An 8,992-nucleotide genomic window follows, 5' to 3' on the forward strand; every position below is an offset into this window, starting at 1 on the left:
TTAATTCTAAGTAATTTACTCAGAAGCAAGATGCTCCAGTATTTTGGTACAATTGACAAGCAAACATTCTCATGAGGACAGATAAAAAGGTTTTTTTTTTTTCCTTCCACCTTGTTAATATTGTCGGAATAAGTGCTTATACAAATTTTGGCCACCCAAGTGCAATTACAAGGGCCGTCCAGAAAGTGAGTTTCCTTTGGCCGTTTACAAAAAGAAAAACACAATTCTCTGGAAAAATTTATTGGAACAGATACAGCAGTTATTGAGCTATTTTTCAACATATTCTCCACCAGAATTGAGACATTTATCACACAATGGGATCAATGTTCGTATCCCTGTGTCGTAGAAGTCTGCCACCTCGGATCGGAACCAGTATGTCACAGCTGTCTGCACCTCTCTGTTGATGCCACGGTATGAAGAAGTCTCAATTCAGGTGGGGAATATGTTGAAAAATAGGTCATATTGCTGTATCTGTTCCAATAAATTTCCATGAAATTGTTTTCTTTCTGTAAATAGGCCCAGGGAAACTTCTGGATGGCCCTCGTAATTGCTCTCGAGTGGCCAGAATTTATATAAGCACTTATTTTGACATTATTAACATGATGGAAGAAAAAAAAATTAACTTTTTTTATCTGTCCCCATCAGAATGTTTGCTTGTGAAACGAAGTATATGGCTCTGCAGTATATATTGACTACCCCCTACCTCTGGCTACTAGCAACAGGCATCTATAATGAACACCGATCAAAATACCCCTCATTTCTCGTGAAATCAACAACTGAATAGACTACAGTGGACTATAGTGGACTTTATGTTATCAGCAAACAGCTGGATACATTAAGAAGATTGATTTGAAGTATATGGCATTGATTAACACTGTTAGAAGAATGGCAGTAACAGGAGAGAAAGTGTAAAGAAGACAAATCTGGAAGATATAGGCTAATTTGCGCTCTTGTAAGAGTCACAGACTGAAGGAATATCTACACGAGATTTGTCTCCTGAGTATTGCTCTCACTCGGAGGGAATATTAGACATTAGCAATTAGTAGGGTTACCTGATACTCATTAGTGAAAAACAGGACAAACTGGTCCAAAAAGCATGACAAAGTCCGGATACAAAATCATTTGTAGAAGTCTTATTCTTTAGAACTTTTTCAGATTCAAAAGTCGAATCTAAGGTGCAAAATTGATTATTACGCGTTAAGTTGTGTAGCAAATATTAAATAATTATCTGTACAATAAAATAAAATAATTAAAATACAGTCAAAACAAAAAAATACAATCACAGTACAGTATATTTTAATTCCAGCACTGTATACAGAAACATAGGCCTACATGAAAAACACCAACCTATTTCTTATTTTACCAAATTTTACATGTAGTCATAATTTAAAAAAATTACTTCACTCACCATATATTTGCTGACATCACTGAACAATGGCCTTCACTACGGTCGGAATAATAATTTCGTATGTTTGCAGTTTTACTGATGCTGATTTTCAGGTAAAAAAATATTAAATTGTTTCAACCTCGTGTTACTGAGGTATCGCAGATCATGCTACTGTTTATGCACACTGATCGACTGATTTTACAGACATGTCATGGTTTTATTCATAGCTTTGTTTTTGAAAGAGAATACTGACCACTGACGCAAATTTCACGAGAGAATCCCTGCAAGGGGAGTACGGTCCTTGTGGGGTAAGAGGAGAGAGTAAGCCAGTAACTCAGCATTCTTGAAGGAGCAGGTGAAGGGCAGTGGTGTCATTGACCGGCTGGTACAAACCAGGCTCAGTCAATGGCCGGCCAGTTCTATGACGGGGGTAGGTTATAAGAGTGGGGGAGAAACTCACATTCCTTGCTCGGATCTTCTCGTGAAATTCGGACAGTACTGTAATGCTGAAGTGAGTTCAGTCTCTGAATAACATATATGGACGAAAAACGAAAGTTTATTGACCAGTGATGCTAATATTTGGAATATTATTCTACCATTGAAATGAGTTCAGTCTCTGCATGAAATATATGGACGAAAAACTGTGGTTTTATTCGCAGTTCAGAATTATGTTTTGAAATGGAATTATAAAAAATGAGATGATTGGGACTTCCCATAAAAATACGGACATTTAACAAATCTTCAAAAATAAATAAGGATGGCAGGACAAACCTTCAAAATATGGACGTCTGGTAACCCTATCAATTAGCAACCATGTGCTCAGATGGTGCAAGAACATCACTTAAGACAATACAGGACTAACATAAGACAAACATAAGTCTGGCCTGATGTCTTATTCATTTCGTTAGACTAATGGCTTTTCCTTTCCAATTATAGAATATTCCTTTTCTTATATCTCTTTTCCCCCGACGTGATTTATCCTAGGACATGTGCACTATTCTGCTTTGCACATTCTGTCTATGTGGCTGTTCTATTGCTATCAATGCTTCAGTGTCCATTTATTTATTGGTTGCATTTGACGCCAGGTTGCCAGATTCTCTCACTAGGAACCTAGGACAGGTGGTGATACTGCATACCTTAATACATTTTATTTAATTCAGTTTGCATTACAACTTATTTTATTCATTTTATGTGTTTCAACTATTATAAATTTAGAAATCTTCTCACTTCGTGAGTTGCCACAAGGGACAAAGAGTACTTAAGCATATAAATATTTAAAAGTTCATTGAACCATTGCTTTTGTTTAGACAAATGAAACTCCTACAAGTACAGAGCTGCAAATATATATTTTAGATTAATGGAAATATACCTAGTTTTAGAGAAAGTTAAGTATTACGAACAAGTAAAGAATGCTAATGAACTTAATTTCATTTTGAATATAGGTAGAGCAATTTATCCTTTCAGTACAGCTAAGGTTACAATCGGAATAATAAATATACAGCTCGTCCAAGTCAAGTCTGCGAGTGGGGATATCGGGATGGAATGTAGAGGCAAAACACAGTTGCCACATACGTCACTTGATGCTCAGATTTCAACGTGTGCACATCGTTTAAAATACACTATGGAGCGCACGCATTTGTTGTCCTTGTCTTCAGATAAAGGCAACAGTTACGCTGCCTCCCCCCTCATGCAACTTTCTCTCCTAAGCCCACGCTTGCCAATCAGAACGCCAAACCTCACTGTCAAGCAGAAGTACAGTCTATTTCAAAGCATCTTAAATTGTTACCGTTCTATGAACTGAAGCGCAGTAGGAAAACTTACTGTACTGGTCTCCTCTCGTTACCACCTCCTTTCCCTACAGAACTGTCTCCAACTTCACCTCTCGGCTCGCATATTTAACTTGGTCGAGCTGTAGGTATTCCAAGCCTCTTAAACACATCTTTCATGAAGAGAGTAGCAGTACCTCTTGGTCCAACCAGAAGTTCGATTACTTCAAGCTCTTTTAGCTGGTAGTTTTGGTGGTAATAGGACCTAAACTTTTAACTTTGTTATATTTTTGCTAGGTTATGAAATTTCCTTTTAATTACTGATGAAGTCTGGAAAAATAATGTCATATTACAGCCTGATCTATACAGAAAGAAATGCATGCCTATTTTCTATTTAAAAAGTAAACCTTTCGTCAGAAGTTCAGTTGTGATCTAGCGAATGAAGGTACTATGAAGATATATTAAAATACCACCAATAAAATCTGTAACTTTGCCTGTGCTTCTAAGAGAGTCTGGATATGATTATTTTTCAGCCAAGAACGAAAATATAATATGGTATAAAGTGTGTAAGTTGGACATAAAAGTTAAAAAGAATCTTGATTTACAAAAACATTGTGACTCTAAAGGCTCGTCTCCACTATTAAGTCGACCTGGTTGGCGAGTTGGTATAGCGCTGGCCTTCTATGCCCAAGGTTGTGGGTTCGATCCCGGGCCAGGTCGATGGCATTTAAGTGTGCTTAAATGCGACAGGCTCATGTCAGTAAATTTACTGGCATGTAAAAGAACTCCTGCGGGACAAAATTCTGGCACATCCGGCGATGCTGATATAACCTCTGCAGTTGCGAGCGCTGTTAAATAAAACATAACATTAACATCCACTATTAAACATTTAACAACATGTTAAATGTTAAATTGTTTACCGTTAACATCCCAACATGTTGATTGAACATGTTAATGCTAATTTCATTTAACACTTTGTTCACACTGTTAAACATGTTAAACTGATTTTCTTTGCGTAGTCCACCATAAACAGTCTATGAGATTTTAATATAGATAGTGTTTATTTTCAAACCTTGGAGAATGGACTCAGATGATGATATGACTTCTGTAATTGCCTCTTTGCTTGTTACAAGGCTTTGAAAAGAAAGAAAATGAGAATGTGGCAAAATCTTAGTAAAAGACACTATGCGGGATACATTCTAAACGAGCTTAAAGTTGAATACAGTACCGGTATCGATCTGGATTAAAAAACTTGCTGAGAATGTCGAAACACGATTTTAATATAGTGCTGCAAAAATACTTCCTGTTACATCAAAGAAATACATAATTTAAGAGCAGCCATTTCATCCCAATTAAAAAAATTATAGCGCGATTGATTATCATAGGACCTAGGACATGATAGATGCTAAAGGGGTGGATAATATCGTATAATTATTCTTTCCGAAATTTTACGAACGTGAACGTACATCACCAAATACGACTATTACTGACGTCAACATAGCATTAACGTTTAGTGTATGATGAGAGTGCGAAAACTATTGTATTCTCGAGAACAGTTAAATCATAATTCCAGTTCTCTAAAACACTCGGTCTTCTTAGTTTTGCCCGTGTATTCTTTTGCAGACATGGCCTTTCCGTTAGTGCATTAATTTTATTGTAATGTATTTTCTTTCGTCCACTCCATTATTTCGAACAACTTACAGCCAACACCAAGAACCAATGATATTATAAAAATGATCAAGATACGCGCCACAAAATCGGAAATTATTGTTGTTGCCATGGAAACTGTATAAACTTTGCCGAACTGTACCAACGCAGCACGAGCAAGTGAATTGACTTGACGTGTTTTCCATTTTTGCTGGAAAACACGCCAACATGTTAAAAGTGTTAAATTCAACACACTTGGTTAACATTATTAAGTCAATTGAGACTTGAAATGTCCATATACATGTTAAATTCAACATGTTATATTTAACATGTCGTTGTTAAATGTTTAATAGTGGAGACGCGCCTTAAGAGAGTCATCGAACATCTGAAATTATTTAGCGATTCAATTTCGGATGAGTTCACTTTTTATTATTACTTGTATCTGATGTTTATATGTGTGTGTATTACTCTCCATAAACTTGAGAATTCACATTGTAAACACTTGATTGAAAAGTATATGTCTAGAAAATTGCCGACTCCAACAACTATGCGTACTTAATACTTACCCTCGTGTTATGAAAGAATTTTAAATTCTGTATGACTAACAATAAAAGGGTTCAACTAAAACTGAAGTGTGTTCTTGAAAAAAAATCCTGCATATTCGAAACACTGTGAAGTGCAATATGAATTAAATAGTGAACAAGCACATAATGTTATTTTATATACATAATATTATATATATATATATATATATATATATATATATATATATATATATATATATATATATATATATATATATATAATACTAGGTCATTCAATAAGTTATGGCAACAGTACTGTAAATCAGCACTCTTAGCATCAGAATCTTTTAGTACGTAATAGAGGAGTGATTGTTGCATAAATGTGGAATATTAAAAGTCTTTAAGTAATCATATCATATTAGCAGTATGTAGTGCCAAAAGTAATCTAAACAAATTCAGTATGAAACAGTAACTATTGTTGCCATTACCTTTCGAATGCCCTGGTAAATATCTTCTTCTTCCAGTGATCCTACTATTGGGGTCATCTAGCTCATCAGGAATCAGACATCCCAGTGGAGGTGTGAGATCTTGTTTTCTTCTGCTTTTTTGGATCAAGCTTTCTGCATGTTAAGGGATGTTATTTGTTCCTGACTATTTCAGAATATGCATCCTGGTGAGTTGATATTTATTTGGTGCAGATGTTCTGGTAAGCAATCGTGACCTATTGGCAAATTGAATAATGCAACTGCTTCTTTTCGTGGTTTGTTTCTATTTAGGTCGAATTTTTCACAAATAATTGATTAAATAGCCTTCTGCGAAGGCTCTGAGGATGGTGTGAAGTAGCACCAAAACAGCTGTAACCGCACATGCTTACATAATTAACACGAGTAAGATCGCCATTTAATCAATTATTTATATTCAAGTGTTAAAAGTAGTGTACGAAAGATTCAACATGGATTTTCACAGATGTTTTCCTTTGTGATTTTCCCATACTTTTGTATCTCTCTCTTTTTCATGATTTTTTTTTTTGCTCAAATTTACTGAATTTTGTAGTTTTGTAATTGATTTAGTCCATCTTTTTGCCAAAAAATCTGCTTGATCATTGATATGAAGCCTTGAAAAGGTACCATTGAAAAGTTAATATTTTACCCAATTTTGAAAACTGATGCACTACTGTTCTTATTTCTTTGACTGTTATTGAATGGGGTGTTCTATTAGATATGATAATGCAGTTATATTGTCAGACTCCAAAGCAGCTATTCTATCAATCGTCTCTAAACACACACCTTCATCTCAAACAGCAGAAATAACTAAAATGCTCTCTCAATTAATATCACTCAATAAAAGAATTGTATTCCAATGGATACCATCCCATTGTGGAATCCAGGGAAACGAGAATGTGGATGCTTTAGCAAAGAAGGGCAGCACTGCTACTTACAGACCTGTTACTAAATCTAGGTATTACTCTGTGAAAAGATTTATTAACTCTACATACTTAGACTTCAACAAATAAAATTTGATAACATAATCGCAAGGGAAAAACTCTCTGCATCAAAATCTACAGTTAATTCCCGATTTACCACGAAAATCGTCTGTAGCTGCATTTAGATTGGCAACAGGCCATGATTGTTTGGCCAAACACCTGGATAGAATTGGAATATATCAGTCCCCTAACTGCCCATTGTGCAACTCAAACCAAGAAATGGACTCGGAACACCTCAAAATCTGTGTTTAAGTGGCTGGCCATGATAATATCTTTGAAAAATATTGGAGTGCAAGAGGTCAAATGACTTTATTGTCAAACGCCTGGCATTAGAAAACAACATTAGATATGATGGCTTCTATTGCAGCTTTGGAATCGATAAGTACAACAGCTTTTCTAAATTTCTTGGATCTGGCAATCAATTGTGTAACAGCAGTTAGAATTGCAAGTAGTTATCCTTCAAAGGCAGTCTTATTTCTTTCAACTGGTGTGTAATGGTTGAACAGTCCACTGTAAACTCCAGCTCCCTCATTTTCATCCATTAGAGACCCATCTGTATATTATGGAGACATTCTTTTGAGGGATAGCTATCTCCAATAGTTTCCAAGACAAGTTCTTTTAACTTTTCTGGGGAATCTTCTTTCTTCTTAACAGTTTCACACAAGTTGAGTTCAATGTTATATTGAGTGTAATCTAAGGGATTTATTGGTTTTTGTTTTTTCTAATTATTCTATATTAATATTTAGATCTTGAAGGTGTTTTTAATAATTATAAGGTATAATTTTAAAATCTCCATAGTGCTAATAACTAGTAACACAATGAATCAGGGTCAACCTGAGTACCTGCCATCTAGTAGTCAATTGTGTAATTACCAGAAGGGTTAGGGCTGCTGCAAGCCCTCACAGGTGTTATACTGCGTGTTCAGTTCGAAGTGTGTCATGGCTCGCTGTATGTCGTCATGTGGCTAGCCGGTGAGCCTAGAGAATTCAATCTTCCTACACTTCCACAGAGGCGTATTACCTATGTGCTAGAGAAGTTGCCTAGCAAGTACGGTGTTAATTCTGAAGAGTACTTACCGACACGTACGGTAACTCCGGTAGTGGCAGGAATGTGAACTGTTTAAAAACACGTATTGAGGTGAGTTTTTTTCTTACAGTAGGGATATGGTGAGAGGGTTAAGACGATTACTTACGTATTTGTTGACATTAACTTCGACAGTCAACATGTACACAGAGCATTTGATTTGTGTTGTGGAATGTTGCCGTTACCGATAATAACAAATACCCTGCGTACGACTTGCCTGCGCAAAATACAGTTCCAAAGAGGTTATGGTAGTAGACAGACCATACAGACCGCCATCTGTTGCTACGACGTTCAAGTTATACCGTACATGTTCTCAAGTTCAGATTGAACGCCTTGAATAATAGGCAACTTCTCTGACATAAAAGCTGAAACTCGCTTACTCACAACAGTGACGTCATGACACACTTTGAAATGAACATCCAGTATTAGTCGATTTTTTTGTAGCTGGAGTCCAATTATTGTGGTTCTCTCATTTTTGTGATCACGAGTCTAGACAGACCCCACTTGAGACCCTATACTTACATACAAATTCAAATGAAATTATTTATTTTTTTTTATACTTTCCATCAAAAATTAATGAACGACCTATGAACTAATTAAGGCAGATGGGACTGGGATCAGGCTAAATACAGAGCGATCCATAAGTCACGCACATTAAAATTATAGTGTCTATATTGAATAGTGCAGTTGGAAAGTGCTATCGGCTACCACTAGATAGCATCATGGGTATTAACAGCAATAAACCTAGACGTAATTGTGATGTGTATATATACACTGAAGCTTGCAGTAGTCCTTTGTTTACTCCTCAGCAAACATGTCGTTTTCCCAAGAGCAACAAGTTTTCATTGTTGAACATTATTTTTCCAGTCATTCTTGTGCATGTGTTGTAGACGAATTTCATAGTAATTATCCAGATGTGACAGTGCCTAACAATTCGACCATAACGAGATTAATCGCCCGTTTTAGGAAATGTGGATCAGTGCTTCTTCAAAATGATGAACATGATTGTTGGTTCCAGCAGGACGTGACACATGTCACACATCTAATGAAACTATGCAGTTTTTGCGCGAGTTTTTTGGTGAGCGTATCATTTCTCAAGTAT

This window comes from Periplaneta americana, chromosome 4 (assembly GCF_040183065.1).
Source record: "Periplaneta americana isolate PAMFEO1 chromosome 4, P.americana_PAMFEO1_priV1, whole genome shotgun sequence".
In the NCBI taxonomy this organism is placed as follows: Eukaryota; Metazoa; Arthropoda; class Insecta; order Blattodea; family Blattidae; genus Periplaneta; species Periplaneta americana.